We start from the raw sequence: 17,785 nt of genomic DNA, 5'->3' as shown, positions 1-17,785 counted from the left end.
AAATTTTTTAAAAAGCTATGAATGAGGTGCAATAAAAAATGGAGGCTCTTACTGCTAGGATAAATGAGGGAGAGGAGAGAATTAGTGATACAGAAGATCAAATGATAGAGAATAAAAAAGCTGAGAAAAAGAGAGTTAAAACTACTGGACCATGACAGGAGAATTCAAGAGATAAGTGATACTATAAGATGAAACAATATTATAATTACTGAGATCCAAGAAGAAGAAGAAAGAAGAGAGAGGAATAGTACATATGTTGGGGCAAGTTATAGTGGAAACCATCCTTAATTTGGGGAAGGGAACCAGAATCAGAATCCAGGAGGCACAGAGAACACCCCTCATAATCAAGAAAAATTGGTCAAAACCCCTTCATCTAAGAGTAAAACTTACAAGTCTCAGTGACAAAGAGAAAATCCTGAAAACAGCTAGTGACAAGAGGTCTATAACATGCAATGGTAGAGATAATAGATTGGCAGCAGACCTAGCCACAGAGACCTGGCAGGCCAGAAAGTACTGGCATGAAATATTCAGAGCACAAAACAAGAAAAATATGCATCCAAGAATACTATATCCAGCTAGGCTATCATTGAAAATAGGAGAGAGGAAGAGCTTCCAGGACAAACAAAAACTAAAAGAATTTGCAATCAAACCAGCTCTACAGAAATTACTGAAAAGGGCCCTCTAAGCAGAAAGCCTGAAAGTAACAGACCAGACAGGAACAGAGACAATATACAGTAATAATCACCTTACAGGTAATACAATGGCACTAAATTCATCTCCTTCAAAAGTTACCCTGAATGTAAATGGCCTAAATTCAATCAAAAGACAATCAAAAGGCAATAAATAAAAAATTCAATAAAAAGACATATGGTATCAGAATGGATGAAAAACAAGACCCATCTATATGCTGTCCACAAGAAACTCATTTTAGGCCCAAAGATACCTCCAGATTTAAAGTGAGGGGGTAGAAAACAATTTATCATGCTAATGGACATCAAAAGCTGGGGTGACAATCCATATATCAGATCAATTAGATTTTAAGCCAAATGCTATAATAAGAGAGAAAGAAGGACACTATATCATACTTAATGTGTCTGTCCAACAAGAAGGTCTAACAATTTTAAATATCTATGCTCCTAATATGGAGGAGCTAATTATATAAACCAATCAATGACAAAATCAAAGAAACACATCAAAAATAATATAATAGTAAGGTACTTTAACACCCCCATCACTGAAATGGACAGATCATCTAAGCAAAAGATCAAAAAGGAAATAAAGGCTTCAAATGACACACATTTAAATGACTTTAAATGACCAGATAGTCATCACAGATATATTCAGAACATTCCACCCCAAAGCAACAGAATACACACTCTTCTCCAATGCACAAGGAACATTTTCCCGAATAGATCACATCCTGGGTCACAAATCAGGTCTCAACTGGTACCAAAAGACTGGGATTATTCCCTGCATATTTTTAGACCACAATGCTCTGAAGCTAGAACTGAACCACAAGAGGAAAGTTGGAAAGAACTCAAATACATGGAGGCTAAAGAGCATCCGACTAAAGAACGAATGGGTCAACTGGAAATTAAAGAAGAATTGAAAAAATTCATGGAAACAAATGAAAATGAAAACATAACTGTTCAAAATCTTGCAGACACAGCAAAGGTGGCCCTGAGAGGAAAGTAGAGGAAAGCCTTTCTCAAGAAACAAGAAAGCTCTCAAGTACACAACATAACCCCACACCTAACGGAGCTGGAGGAAGAACATCAAAGAAGGCCTAAACCCAGCAGGGAAGAGAAATAATAAAGATCAGAGCATAAATCAATGAAATAGAAACCAAAAGAATAGTAAATCAACAAAACTAGGAGCTGGTTCTTTGAAAGAATTAATAAGATTGATAAACACCTGGCCAGACTTATCAAAAAGACAAAGGACTCAAATTAATAAAATCATGAATGAGAGAAGAGAGATCATAACCAACACCAAAGAAATACAAGCAATTATAAGAACATATTATGAGCGACTATACATCAGCAAATTTCATGCTCTGAAAGAAATGGATGCATTCCTTGTCACCTATAAACTACCAAAACTGAACCAGGAAAAAATAGAAAACCTGAACACATAACCAGTAAGGAGGTTGAATCAGTCATCAAAAATCTCCCAACAAACAAGAGCCCAGACCAGACGGCTTCCCAGGGGAATTCTACCAAACATTTAAAGAAGAATTAATACCTATTCTCCTGAAACTGTTCCAAAAAACAGAAATGGAAGAAAAACTTTCAAATTCATTTTATAAAGACCCCATCAAAAAAGAGAATTACAGACCAATATCCTTGATGAACATGGATGCAAAAATTCACACCAAAATACTAGCCAATAGGATACCCAGTACATTAAAACGATTATTCACCACGACCAAGTGGGATTTATTCCAGGGCTGCAAGGTTGGTTCAACAACTGCAAGTCAATCAATGTGATACAATACATTAATAAAGAAAGAACAAAACCATAAGATATTCTCAATAGATGCTGAAAAGCATTTGACAAATTACAGCATCCTTTCTTGATCAAAACTCTTCACAGTGTAGGGATAGAGGGTACATGCCTCAACATCATCAAAGCAATCTATGAAAAACCCACAGCCAATATCATTCTCAATGGGGAAAAACTGAGAGCTTTCCCCCTAAGGTCAGGAAAACAGCAGGCTGTCCACTGTCACCACTACCATTCAACACAGTACTACTAGAAGTTCTAGCCGCAGCAATCAGACAACAAAAAGAAATGAAAGGCATCCGAATCAGCAAAGAAGAAGTCAAACTCTCACTCTTTGCAGATGATATGATACTTTATGTGGAAAACCCCAGGACTCCACTCCAAAACTGCTAGAACTCATACAGAAATTCAGTAGAGTGTCAGGGTATAAAAATCAATGCACAGAAATCAGTTGTATTTCTGTACACCAACAGCAAGACAGAAGAAAAAGAAATTGAGGTGTCGATCCCATTTACAACTGCACCCCAAACCATAAGATACCTAGGAATAAATCTAACCAAAGAGGCAAAGAGTCTATACTCAGAAAACTATAGAACACTCAAGAAATAAATTGAAAAGACACGAAGAAATTGAAAAATGTTCCATGCTCATGGATTAGAAGAAAAAATATTGTGAAAAGGTTGATGCTACTTAGAGCAATCTACATATTTAATGCAATCCCTATCAAAATACCATCAACTTTTTTCAAAGAAATGGAACAAATCAGCTTTGTGCAGTGGCAGTATCGTAGCCAATAAAGTTTATCCGAGGTGCGATTATTGCTAATTGAAAGAAATGGAACAAATAACTGTAAAATTTATATGGAACCAGAAAAAACAAACAAACAAACAAACAAATAGCCAGAGGAATGCTGAAAAAGAAAAGAAAGGCTGGTGGCATCACAATTCCAGACTTCAAGCTCTATTACAAAGCTGTAGTCATCAAGACACTATGGTACTCGCACAAAAACAGACACATAGATCAATGGAACGGAATAGAGCGCCCGGAAATGGACCCTCAACTCTATGGTCAACTAATCTTCCACAAAGCAGGAAAGAATATCCAATGGAAAAAAAGACAGTCTCTTCCACAAATGGTATTGGGACAACTGAACAGCCACATGCAGAAGAATGAAACTGGACCATTTCTTTACACCACACACAAAAATAGATTCAAAATGGATGAAAGACCTTAATGTGAGACAGGAATCCATCAAAATCCTTGAGGAGAGCACAGGCAGCAATCTCCTTGACCTCAGCTGCTTCCTAGAAACATCATTAAAGGCAAGGGAATAAAGGGCAAAATGAATTATTGGGACTTCATCAGAATCAAAAGCTTTTGCACAGCAAAGGAAACAGTTAACAAACCACAAGACAACTGACAGAATGGGAGAAGATATTTGCAAATGACATATCAGATAAAGGGCTAGTATCTAAAATCTATAAAGAACTTATCAAATTCAACACCCAAAGAACAAATAATCCAATCAAGAAATAGGCAAAAGACATGAACAGACATTTCAGCAAAGAAGACATCCAGATGGCCAACAAACACATGAAAAAGTGTTCCACATCACTTGGCATCAGGGAAATACAAATCAAAAGCACAATGAATACCAACTCACACAAGCCAGAATGGCTAAAATTAACAAATCAGGAAACGACAGATGTTGGTGAGGATGCAGAGAAAGGGGAACCCTCCTACACTGTTGGTGGGAATGCAAGCTGGTGCAGCCACTCTGGAAAACAATATGGAGCTTCCTCAAAAAGTTGAAAATAGAACTACCCTATGACCCAGCAATTGCACTACTGGGTATTTACCCTAAAGATACAAATGTAGTGATCCAAATGAGCACGTGTACCCGAACATTTATAGCAGCAATGTCCACAATAGCTATACTATGGAAAAAGCCTAGATGTCCATCAACAGATGAATGGATAAAGGAGAGATGGTATATAAAGACAATGGAATACTATGCAGCCATCAAAACCCCCAAATCTCATCATTTGCAATGATGTGGATGGAAAAAGAGGGTATTATGTTAAGTGAAATTAGCCAATCAGAGAAAGACAATTATCATATATATAATCTCTCTGACATGAGGAATTTGAGAGGCAGGGCAGGGGTTCATGGAGGGAAGAGGGTGGAAATGAAACAATGTGAGATAGGGGAGGGAGACAAACCATAAGAAACTCTTAATCTCAGGAAACAAACTGAGGGTTGCTGGGTAGGGGGTGGAGGGATGAGGTGGCTGCATTTTGGACTTTGGGGAGGGCTTATGCTATTGTGAGTGCTATGAATTGTGTAAAACTAATGTTAACAGACCTGTACCCCTGAAACAAATAATATATGTTAGTTTAAAAAATGGTGCTAAGTAAACTAGGCAGCTATATACAGAAAAACTATAACTGGATCAATTTCTTACACCACACAAAAAAAATAAACTCAAATAGATTAAAGGCCTAAATATGAGACCTAAAATCATAAAAATCCTAGAAGAGAACACAGGCAATAATTTTTCTGACATCAGCCATAGCAACATTTTTTTAGATATGTATGTCTCCTGAGGCAAGGGAAACAAAACCAAAAATAAACTATTGGGACTACAGCAAAATAAAAATCTTCTGTACAGCAAAGGAAACCACCAACAAAATTAGATAACCTACTAGATAGAAAATATTTTCCAATGACATATCTGATAAAGGGTTAGTATTTAAAATATATAAAGACCTTATACAACTCAACACACACACACACACACACACACACACACACACACACACACACACCACAAATAATCCAATTTAAAAATGTGCAGAACACACAAACAGACATTGTTCCAGTCAATTAGTGTTTTAGCTGAGATTTCCATTTAGTCTAGTGTTCTTTCCAAAAATATAAGTTAACATTCTTAACACTGAATTATGGATGAGTGGAACATAAGGACCAAAGACAACATTTTGATAGATCATAGGTGGGCAAAAAAGATAGATGGTCACTGGAATACTAGGTGTGGCAAGCCAGACAGAAGAGGCAGACTGACAACAGAAGCAGGAGGCACTCAGCACCAAAGAAATTCTATGACTATTACTAATTTTTTATGAAGCTGGCCTGGTTATTACATATGATGATTTGATAATTATTTCCAATCATGCATTTTACTCTTTAACCATTTCTGCTTGCTCATTCTTCACACACTATTATTCTAAGAATGTCTTGTGTGGGTTTTTTTTTTAATTTATTTACATATGTGTGCTTGTTTATATATATATAAGAAAGATAGGTCTTTTTTCTTTTTTAAAAATGTTATAGAGATTTCACAACATACAAGAGTCCAAAGCCAGATGGCTTCCCAGGGGAATTCTACTATACATTTAAAGAAGAACTAATACCTATTCTTCTGAAGCTGTTTCAAAAATAGAAATGGAAGGAAAACTTCCAAACTCAGTCTACGAGGCCAGCATTACCTTTATCCCAAAACCAGACAAAGACACCACCAAAAAGGAGAATTACAGACCAATATCTCTAATAAACATGGATGCCAAAATTCTCCCCAAAATACTAGCCAACAGGATGCAACAGTACATTAAAACGATTATTCACCACAACCAAGTGGGATTTATTCCAAAGCCAGTTCAACATTTGCAAATCAATCAACATGATATAGCACATTAAAAAATGAAAGGACAAGAAGCATATGATCCTCTCAATTGATGAAGAAAAAGTATTTGATAAAGTACAGCATCCTTTCTTGGTTAAAAGTTTCCACAGTGTAGGGATAGAGGGAACATACCTCAATTTCATAAAATCCATACATGAAAAGCTGTACACGAAAATCATTCTCAATGGAGAAAATTGAGAGCTTTTCTCCTAAAGTTCAGGAACAGACAGGGATACCTGCTCTCATCACTGTTGTTCCTCATAGTACTAGACATCCTAGCTTCACCCATCAGACAACAAAAAAGAAATAGATGGCATCTGAATTGGCAAAGAAGTCAAACTCTCACTCTTCACAATGACACAATACTTTACTTGGAAAACCCAAAAGACTCAACCCAAATATTGCTAGAACTCATACAGGAATTCATCAGTGTGTCAGGATATAAAATCAATGCATAAAACCCATTGCATTTCTATACACAATGAAATAGAAGAAAGAGAAATTAAGGAATCAATAGATCCCACTTACAACTGCACCAATACCCATGGGTTAGCTAAGGAATAAACCTAACCAAAGAGGTAAAGAAAATGCACTCCAAAAACAAAGAGCACTTATGAAAGAAATTGAGGAAGACACAAAGAATTGGAAAAACATTCTATGCACACAGACTGGAAGAAAAAATTTTAAAATGTATATGCTACTCAGAACAATCTATACATTGAATGTAATTCCTATCAAATTACCATTGACATTTTTCACAGAGCTGGAACAAATAATCCTAAAATTTGTAAGGAACCAGAAAAAAACCCAAAAAGCCAGAGGAATGTTGAAAAAGAAAACCAAAGCTGGAGGCATCACAATACTGGTCTTATAGCTCTATTACAAAGATGTGATCATCAGGACAGCATGGTACTGCCATAAAAACAGATATATGTTTAAAAATATATGTTTATAAAAAATAAAAAATTAAAAAAAAAACAGATATATAAATCAATGAAGAGAATACAGAACTCAGAAATGGATCCTCAACTCTATGGTCAACTAATCTTTGACAAAGCAAGAAAGAATATCCAATGGGAAAAGGACAGCCTCTTCAATAAATGGTGTCGGAAAACTGGACAGCCACATGTATAAGAATGAAACTGGACCAATTTCTTACACCACTTACAGAAATAGACTCAAAATGGATGAAAGACCTCAATTTGAGACAGGAATCCATCAAAATCCCAAAGAAGAATGGTGGCAGCAACCACTTTGACTTGGGCCACAGCAACTTCTTGCTAGATACATCTCCAGAGGCAAGGGAAACAAAAACAAAAATGAACTACTGGGGGCACTGGGGTGGCTCAGTTGGTGAAGCAAATGCCAGCGGCTCAGGTCATGATCCCAGGGTTCTGGGATGGAGTCCCTCATCAGGCTCCCTGCTCAGTGGGAGTCTGCTTCTTCTTCCACCCCCCACCCCCACCCCGCTCATGATCTTTTTCTCTCTCTCTTTTACATTCTCTCTCTCAAGTAAATAACATCTTTTTTTTTTTTTAATGAAGTATCGGGACTTCATTAACATAAAAAGCTTCTATGCAGCAAAGGAAACAGTCAATAAAACTAAAAGGCATCCTACAGAATGGGATAAGATATTTGCAAATGACATATCAGATAAAGGGCTAGTACCCAAGACCTATAAAGAACTTATCAAACTCAACACCCAAAAAACAAATAGTAGCAGAACCCCTTTTAAACTCTTCCACCCTATGTATGAAAAACTCACCTTACTCTAGTTTACACAGCAAACTCCTAGTAATTGGCTATTGTATCTTTGGGGTAAGATACAAATGTAATGACCTGAAAGGGCACTTGCACCCCAATGTTTATAGCAGCAATGTCCACAATAGCCAAACTGTGGAAAGAACCAAGATGTCCATTGATAGATGAATGGATAAAGAAAATGTGGTTTTATACACACACACACACACACACACACACACATACATATGTATATATAATGGAATATTACTCAGCCATCAGAAAGATGAATACTTACCATTATGTGAACATGAAAGGAACTGAAGGGTATTATGCTGAGTCAAATAAGTCAATCAGACAAAAGCAATTATATCAGTGCACTCACATGTAGAATATAAGAAACAACACAGGATCATAGAGGAAGGGAGGGAAAATGGAATGGGAAGTCATCAGAGAGGGGGACAAACCATGAAAGACTCTTAATTCTAGGAAACAAACTGAGGGTTTTTGGAGGGTAGATGGGGGGGTGGAGTAATTAGGTGATGGGCAATAGGAGGAAACATGATGTGAAGAGCACTGGGTGTTATGTGCAACTGATGAATTATTGAACTCCACATCTGAGATTAATGATATACTATATGTTGGCTAATCAAATTTTAAAAAGACTTACAAATAAATAGAAATAAAAATAAATGTTATGGGAATTTGAAAGATAATAGTATGGTGGACATACTTTCTGATGCTTTCCAAATCCCCATATAAAAACAGAGAAAACTGGCAGCAAAACCCACAACTCAAAGAAAAATATTTAGAATGACTAGAAAACAAGATGTCCCCAGGAAGTAAAAAGTACAAGTGAGTGGGGGCAATCTACCAACAACCACAAGACCTGAATGCTATCAGCAACTATGCATGAGGAAGCAATGGGAAGCAATGTTGTGTCTAGGAACAGAAGTATAAAATACCCACCAGGTATTCATCAAGAAGTACAGTGAGTCAGTTTGGGAACAGCAGCTCAAACTGTGAAGAATTTTACCTGCTCCAGGGGCAAGAGCCTCTGAAAAGTGCCCCACTCAGGCTGTCTTTCAAAATGGATCCCAAACCTAAGGAAAACTGCTGAGAATGGCATCAAAATCGAATAGGATAAAGGATAGAGACACAAGAGAAAGAAGATCCTGATAAAAGCGGACAGAGAAAAGAGTCATAAAAAATAATAAAGGTCTTCTACATATAAGTAATTTAATCCTCATCTCCAAATACAGATAGCTTTTAATTTGCTTTATCCCTGATGTCACCAACTCAAGACTATGTTAGAAACTTAAAATTTGACTGAGGATTTTCATGGGCCACACAAGTAGTGTTACTCCTGTGCCCTAACTCACATAAATACAAGCCTCCAACTAGTTCCAAGTCTATGACTATCTCCTTTCCAGTGGTGGGCGGATTTATCCTAATGCACTCTCTAAGAAAGTTGTAATTTGAAGTTTTCTGCTTTACTAAAGTATCTGTGATTTGAACACCATGCTTTGGGAGCTTAAATCTTTGTCCCAGTCCTAAATATGTGCAGCCAGTTAAAAGCCAGGCACTGAGCCATCAGGAATTAACAGATGCCCTCAGATCAAAATAAACTCCAGATTTGGCTTACCATTGCATAATCATTCTTTATTCTTTGTCTGGCCTCTGTTTTCATTACTTATTTAAAGCTCATTATATTTTACCTACCATTTTAGATATTCTACACCCCTTGTTTGCTCTAGACACATAGATCTTTTTCCTATTCTTCAAACACACTGGACAGAGCAGAACCTTTGCTGTCTTCCAGGATCCATAATTTTCTTCCACCAGATATATCCATGTGGCTGCTTTCCTTACTTCTTTCGAGTCTTTGCTCAACTGTCACTGTCCACCTTCCTGAGGTTTATCTTCTGCTCCAGCAGCTAAATCCTACTTACCATGTTTTATTTTATGTTGTACTTAATAACGTCTCTCTATATTACATACTGTAGTTATTTCTTATCTTCATTTCCTGTCTCTCCATACTAGAATGTAAGCTTCATGAGGTCAGTGACAGCATCCCTGCTGTTTCATTCTCTGATGGATTCACAATTCTTAGAACAGTGTCCAGCCACACTGAAGGCACTTCATAAATATTAGCTGAATAAATGTTATACTCAAGAAAACATGGTGACACATGGATACATTCTTGCTGTGTAAATTTAAAAACAGCATTACAAAAAATCTTCTAAAGGGAATATAACTGTAATAAAGAACAGACCATGATTCACGAAACATAACTCCTATTTTAAGTCTGTCTAGAAGCTTCAGATTTAGTTATTTAAAACAATTTTGTCAATTATTTTGCTAATGAGTTAGAATGTCTCCTCAAGATATACCTGTAGTACTTGTATCACTGCACTAAGGAACAGTAGTTAAATGGGAGGACTTGAGTCATATCCCCTGGGTTGAAATCCTGCCTTTTCCATTTCTCATCTACGCAACTTGGGCAAGTTCTTTTTACCTCTGATTCTCAGTTTCCTCATTGCCAAACATCAAAATTGAGGGGACTAATCTGGACTCTCCATTCAAGCAGTGGTTTTTGTTCAATTGTAACCTATTTGTTCATTAGGCAATACTATATTCCTTTACCATCGGGTTTCTCTACCTACTTGGAACTTCCATATTTTCAGGGCCTGTTTGATCTATTGATGATTGGAGTTGGAAAGTTTCTATGAGCTAATGTTAAAGTCATTAGATGCCAGTAGCTCATAACAAAAAGATAGGGGGAGACAACCAAATGCAAAATATTCCCCAGTTAGAAAAAAGGTGACAGTTGGCCACTTGGCACCTTGTCCCAAAACACCTTTGGTAGTTGAGGCATTTGATTGGGAAAAAAGAGTTAAATGTTGCAATGGAGAGGGTATTTTAAGTTACTTATATAAATCATTGTCTAAAGGATTCTTTAGAATCTTTGTCAGATTATGCATCTTCTGAGCTAGTAGAACTGCAAAAGCTCTTATTGGGCTATGAGAAATATGAATTAAGCTCCTCCATGTTTCTTTAAGTTACACTTGTCTTTACCTCTATACATTAACATAGGCCCTCAAAGGGTCAAGTCTGCCAGCCTGTTATCAGAATGACACTATGCAACTAAAACAATCCTGAAAGATTTCCATCAAAACATTTCAAATTATTATACTTGAATCATCTTGAGTAAGTCTTAACCTTAGTTTAAAATTTATTCTACTTTCAGAAAAACCAAGATTATCTTTAAAACAAATATGTGTGGATTTTTATAACTACTTTCTTATTTTCCTTCCATCCCGGTTTCCATTCTAGCAAGGTCAAATTGTTTCTGTTAATTGCTAATAGATTTCCAAGGATATTACTCCCAGATGACTTATGATACTTTTTGTCACACACTGAAATATATCATCTATTTTTATTATTACCTTTATTGTTGGTGTTCACCATCTAAGTTTAACTACTAGATTTTTTTACAGAAGATATATTAGAACATATTTTGTATAAATAAAAATGTAGAATGCCTTTGAGCAGCTCATGTAATACTTGCACCCTCAATACTGGTTAATAGTTACTGACAGGATCTTTGAAATAAACTTCATTTTCACATAGCACAACATTGCGTAACTGACACTGTTTCTCCCAGCCTGTGCTGCTGGGACTTAACGAGGCGTCACACTTGCTACAGTGGATTTTTTTTATAATGCCACTGAATATTACAGATTAAATAGCTGACCCCATCTCTTTTCTGATATATTATGAGACACTTTAAGCCTGTCAGCTTCCAAGCTACAATCCAATGCACAAGACTGCTGCTTGCCTATAGGCTGAAGTTTTTCACCATCTAACTTTATTTGAACTTACTTGGATACAAGGAGACAGTATCAGCTGCAGGGTACAAAGAGAACACAAGACTGGAGCAGTACATATGAGAAATGACTCCATCTGTGTCCCCCTGCATTGCCACTAGAGGGGTCTCTATTAATCAGCGTGACCTTCCTCCCCTAACCGTGCTCGATCTTTAAGATACTATATCCAGATCTTCTTATGGCTTATTTTCTCCCGCTGAAGCCACATGGTTGTACTTACGTACTATATGGACTGCTGGAAGCAAAATTAGTAAGCTTCGTCTCCTTTTGCTTAAACAGTAGTAGGATATTTATTAATTCACTGAAAAGAACTCTGTTTCAATATATATTGAATATAGTTGTTGATGATATATATACACACATGTACATATACACACATGCACAGCATATGTGCATATATATAATCATGCACATCCACAAAGATGAGAGTGGGCTCTCATCTTCGATGCCATTGATGGCTGTTGGCATATGGTTTCACTTGCCATCATCCTTATGAGTCACAACCAAGAGGGTAGAAATGTAAGCTGGTCCTTCAATGATCAGGTGATGACTTGTATTAGACAGAATTCTTTCTGTAGCAAGTAACTTAAAACCGACCCAAACTGACCTAAACATATAAGGAATCTATTGAGTCCTATAATGAGACGTCTCCGAGTAGTGCTAGCTTTAGATAGGCCTTAATTCAGGGGCTTCAGTGAAGTCACCAAGGCCTGATTTTCTGTTCCTCTGAATTTGGATCTTTTCAGCACCTTGCATTCAAGTAAGTTTTCCTCTATTAGTTTCTAGATGGCTTCAGAATTTTTTTTTTAATGAAATCTTGCCATTTTCACCTGTGTGGATGAAATTAGAGGGTTATTATACTAAACAAAATTAGTCAGTCAGAGAAAGATAAATACCAAATGATTTCACTCATATGTGGAATTTAAGAAACAAAACAAACATGGGGACAGGAAGTGAGACAAACCAAGAAACAACTAACAAACTGATGGTTACTGGAGAGGAGGTAGGTGGGGGGGTGCGTTAAATGGGCTATGGGTATTGTGAGGACTATCGGGTGCTATATGTAAGGGATGATCACTAAATTCTATATTACTCAAATTAATATTACCCCTTACATTAACTAACCGGAATTTATTTTTTTAAAGATTTTTTATTTATCTATTTGACAGAAAGAGAGAACTAGATCACAAGTAGGCAGAGAGGCAGGCAGAAAGAGGGAGAAGCAGGCTCCCTGCTTAGCAAAGAGCCCTATGCGGGGCTCAATCCCAAGCCTGAGACCATGACCTGAGCCAAAGGCAGAGGCTTAACCCACTGAGCCACCCAGGCATCCCTACTAACTGGAGTTTAAATAAAAACTTGGAAAAAAGGAATTTATATTTTTTCAGCTTCAAGTTTACAAAGTGGAACTTCTCTCTGTTGACAGATAACACAAAAAATATTGAAACTGTTTATTGTTCAAATGTGGTTGCAAAAAAAAAAAAAAAAAAAATCCCCCCATCGATTACTCTAGTCAAGGGGATGTGGCATACTGATTGGCTCAGACCAACCCAAGTCTCAACCCTGAAGCTGAAAGTATAGAAAACCCTATTCAAGAATCACTTGAAACATGAGATAGGATATTTCCTGAAGAAATGGGGGGGGGGGGTATCAGGAAATGAATGTAATACACTAGGGCCCTGGACCTGGTAGCCACTACAGTTTCTTTTCTGTCTCAGGTGTATAATTTCTGTAGACTTGGCACATTCTCCATCAATATGGTTATGAACCACTTGTCCAGGGGTCATTCCAATACATTGCCTATTAGGAGCAAGGAGGAGGCAAGAGAGTAAGCAGAGAAACCTGGGATTGGCAGCTGCCCTAGCAACATTGATTGTTGTCACAAATGAGTTAGGGAATCAAGAATACCAGTGAGTTGAATTTCAAAAAACAAAAACTAAAACAAAAAAAAACTTCTAAATTCTTTATAATTAGTTCAGCCATCTCCCCACTTTCCCTTTGGATGAATAACAAAGGTCAGTTCCATGGTTACAAAGACTCATTTTTAGGGAGCAAGGTAAGGGCATGTCAACCATTCTAGGATTTAATAATGACCCATAGCATGCTTTTGTCTTTGTGTTTGTGTATACACTAAATATGACAAACATACTCCATTAATTGCTGTATTTTTAGGATGCATCTATATATATATGATTATTTAATGCTTCCCTATCATATTTTTGGTATTGAAATTTGTCACACCAAATAAATGATTAAAAAACTATATCTAAGTTAAGAATTCTAAAATATCAATATAAAAGTGAATTCTACACATTTAGAGACTGAACTTTGCCTTCCAGAAAGAGTTAGTGACTGAGCTTTTGTGTTTAAACCTGTCTTGGGAAGAATCTATTATCTGGAAAAGGTATGTTTGTCCAAAAGCCAAAGGCACTCCCTTTTTATGTGCCAACAGAAATACTTCTGGAAGAACTACTCTTCCCCACCTTTGTGCATATATATATATATATATATATATATATATATATATATATATACACACACACACACACACACACACACATACATACATATATGCACATGCATGTGTGTAGGCTACAAGGTAGGCAGGGAGAAAAGAAATTAAGGATCTATATTTATGTTTTTACTGTTTTCAGAACTGAATGGGAAACAATGGAAATTATGTCCAGATAATGGGTTTATGGATTTAAAATATCCTGCTTTTGTTTTTCCTACCATTTATAGTTTTGATCTTCCTAAGAGTTTGTGGTGAAGGAGACTTTGGTGAGTAAATATGTAGCAACTTATTATTTCAGTAGAAACCTATCATTACAGAGAGCTTTAACTGGAGCTACTGGAAGAAATGGTATCCCACATTCTCTCAGGTTACTTTAGTAACACAGAACAGGGGAAATTGGTATTCTACACAGACTAACGTGTATTTCATATACATAACTGCCAGTGGCTATGACTGACCCCTAGTTTTTTCTGCACTGAAGTTGGCAGGCTTTGCTGGCTTGGAATGACTCCTTGTACATGTCATAACGAAGAATGTTTAGCCATTTGTGCAACTAAAACTTTGTGTCTAAACCTGTTGGGCAGAATTTTATTTCTTGGAAATAGCTCTGCGTGCCCTATAAACCACACCCTCCTTATTGCACATGTGGTGAAACTTCTTACAATTGCCGGAAAGCTCCCTGTGGTTTTCTCACACTAGAAGACAGGAAACACTGTTAGATGCATTTTAATAAACACTTTATGAGAGCAAATATAAAATGCTCCCAGAAGATTATCTCTTTGTCCGATTTTGACACCCAGAGAAACCCAGAAAACACTCAATACTTTTTGGATAAATAAAGCACATTTCCACAGCTATTAAATCTCTCCACACAACAGGCCACGTCAGAAAGCCACATCATGGCAGCCATCCGCCCCCCATCCCGTCCCTTTGCCTTTATGTGGCAGAACAAACTGTGGGACCTTTCCGCCTCTCTAGCCTCATCTCAACCAAGCCCTTCTAACATCACCCTCCAGCAACACTGACCTACTGATTATCTGTTCTTGCTGTCCCTACTGGCTGAAATATCCACTCTCCCTAGCTCTAGGTCAGCCCTTTACACGAATATTTCCTGTTCCTGAAATGAGTGACTGACAAGGCCTTTTTCAGTCAGGTCAGACTTTCCCATTGAACCTAAAGTTACTTCTCCTACCAAAGACTGACATCCCTCTTTTGCAAGAATACAATGATTATGTCAAAATCTTAACCATCTTTTGTGCTTTTTTAACATTAATTTAAGATGTTAATTATTTCTAGGGTCCCATTGCTCATATCTATACATTCTTGTTGGGTAGGATTTTCTTCTGACTCTAGTTTCTACATGTAACCATCTGACCAACCTGACTTTCTCTCAACAATCTTATCTTCCTTATCCCTTCTAAGTATTTCCCAACCCACTCCACTTCTGAGTATTTCTAATTATGGAGAAAACGTGTATTAATTTTCTACCACTAAATTATGTCACTTCACAGGGACCCCCGGGTGACACAGTTGGCTAAGTGTCCGATTCTTGGTTTCAGCTCAGGTCATGATCTCAGAATCCTGGGATCAAGCCCTGCATTGGGCTCCCAGCTCAGTGCAGAGTCTGCCTGGGACTCCTTCTCCCTCTCCCTCTGCCTCTCCCTACTCTGTGAACGTGTGCTTCCATGCACTCTCTCTCTCCAGTAAATAAATAAATCTTTTAACAAATTATGTTACTTCACAGCTCATATGAATCTACCAAGAAAGGCAGATCTTCAAAGCACTTTAATTTACATGTTTCCCTTCGACCTTGGTGCATCTGCAATGTTTATCTTCCATAACTCACTCCCAGTTTTGTATTTTGAACCTCAATCTAAGAAACAATTGATAGCCAACAAACCATATGTGTGTGTCAATGTCTTCTCCTTTTAAAAGATTTAAAAATAAACACAACAATTAGCTTAGGAAATAGAAGGAAATAAATCTATCACTTTGCCAAGTTCAACCAATTTAATTTTGATATGCTAAAAGCACCTTAATAACTCATCAGTAAATCAACCAAGCCTCAGAGAACAAGTGTCTACAAAGACAGCACAGCCCTCTCTGTCTTATAACTGCAGATTAGCAGAAACAATTCCATCTGCATATGAAGGCTTTAGACTGTGGGCACATATATGGCATGAAGTTTAATCATTGCATTGAGAATATTCCTGTATACACAATGTTACTTAATGACTACTGTGTTTCAGGCACTGATTGTAAAAGGGAGCGGGTGGTGGGAAGAGCAGAGAATTTACTGGCTAACGAGGAGATGGACATATGGAAGGAAATGTAATACAAATGGCACTAGTGATACCATATCTATTTTGTAGTATACAAAGTATATATGTCAAGTGCCGTATTTAGGCAAGTGGGGAGTTACAGGAGGGAAGAACTTAATTCTGCTGTGGATAGAGAGAAGAGATTCCCAGGAAGTTACTGATTTCAGAGTGGACATTGGAGTCAGGCTTGAGGGTTGAGTCACAGTTCACCAGAAGTAAAGATATACCAGGAAGAGGAAGCAACCAAACAAAGGCCTAGGGACTGAAATGTGGGCATGGAATGTGGGGGGAAGGGCACTGGAAGTGGCAAGTACAAAGCTGTCAAGTCTGGGTAGGGCCTAACTGTGCAGTGTCTGTCAGCCAAGCTGGAAGGCCATTTGGCTTCGGGAGTATTCAAGAAGTGTCAAAGGAGGAATCGGGTCTTTTATTTTAGAGATTCTTGGTGATCGCCCTCCCCTCATAAGGAAAAAATAATGCTGTTCTTCACTTAATATTCACATCTTGGTTTTTCAGCATCTATTTTGTACTTTGGGTCATTCAAAAATTTGTAGATTTGGCGTGCTGTGCTCCGTGGATCTGCCTGGCTTACATCAGAATCTAGGAAGTGCCTTTCTTTGGCTCAAGTCAGACATAGCCTACATCCTCTATTATGTGATGGATTAACCCAGAAAAGACATTTCCTTGAAAAATTTATATAGTCCCCTTATGTCTAAGAAGCAGCCATTCTTGGGGGACACCTTCATAAAAGTGAGTGTGTGAGAGAGAGAGACAATCTAGAAGCACAGAGCACCTTTTGGGCAAAAGAAAAAATCTGCTTCTATACTTTGGTGAGTACCCTCTTTCATGGGTCTTTGCAGGCCCGTTGGTGCTATTTGATTCTTCCTACAAAAGCAAGGCACTCAGCATGAAGGAGACCTAGTTTTCAGATATCTCTTCATTCCTCATGAAGGGGCAAGAAAAAATCGGGATTTTCACACTCTCACCTACAGACTCAGTAAGTCAGTAAGTCACAGGCATTATATCTATGCCTTATCAACAGCTATTCCAAAATCTGTCATTTTGCCTTTGTTGGGAAGTCAAACACTTAGTTTCTTAATTATATTCCAGCTATGGGTTT

At 37.4% G+C, this 17,785-nt stretch overlaps 1 long non-coding RNA gene and 1 pseudogene across 1 annotated transcript in view; one reads left to right on the top strand and one right to left on the bottom strand.

Annotated features, from left to right (window-relative positions):
* The window catches only part of LOC116591672, a 275,207-nt gene that overhangs the window by 89,661 nt on the left and 167,761 nt on the right, over nucleotides 1–17,785 (bottom strand). The window lies entirely within an intron of this gene.
* LOC116581178 lies at nucleotides 3,270–3,375 on the top strand (annotated as a pseudogene).

This window comes from Mustela erminea, chromosome 1, assembly GCF_009829155.1.
Source record: "Mustela erminea isolate mMusErm1 chromosome 1, mMusErm1.Pri, whole genome shotgun sequence".
NCBI lineage: Eukaryota > Metazoa > Chordata > Mammalia > Carnivora > Mustelidae > Mustela > Mustela erminea.
This window is presented reverse-complemented; position numbering and strand designations above follow the sequence as displayed.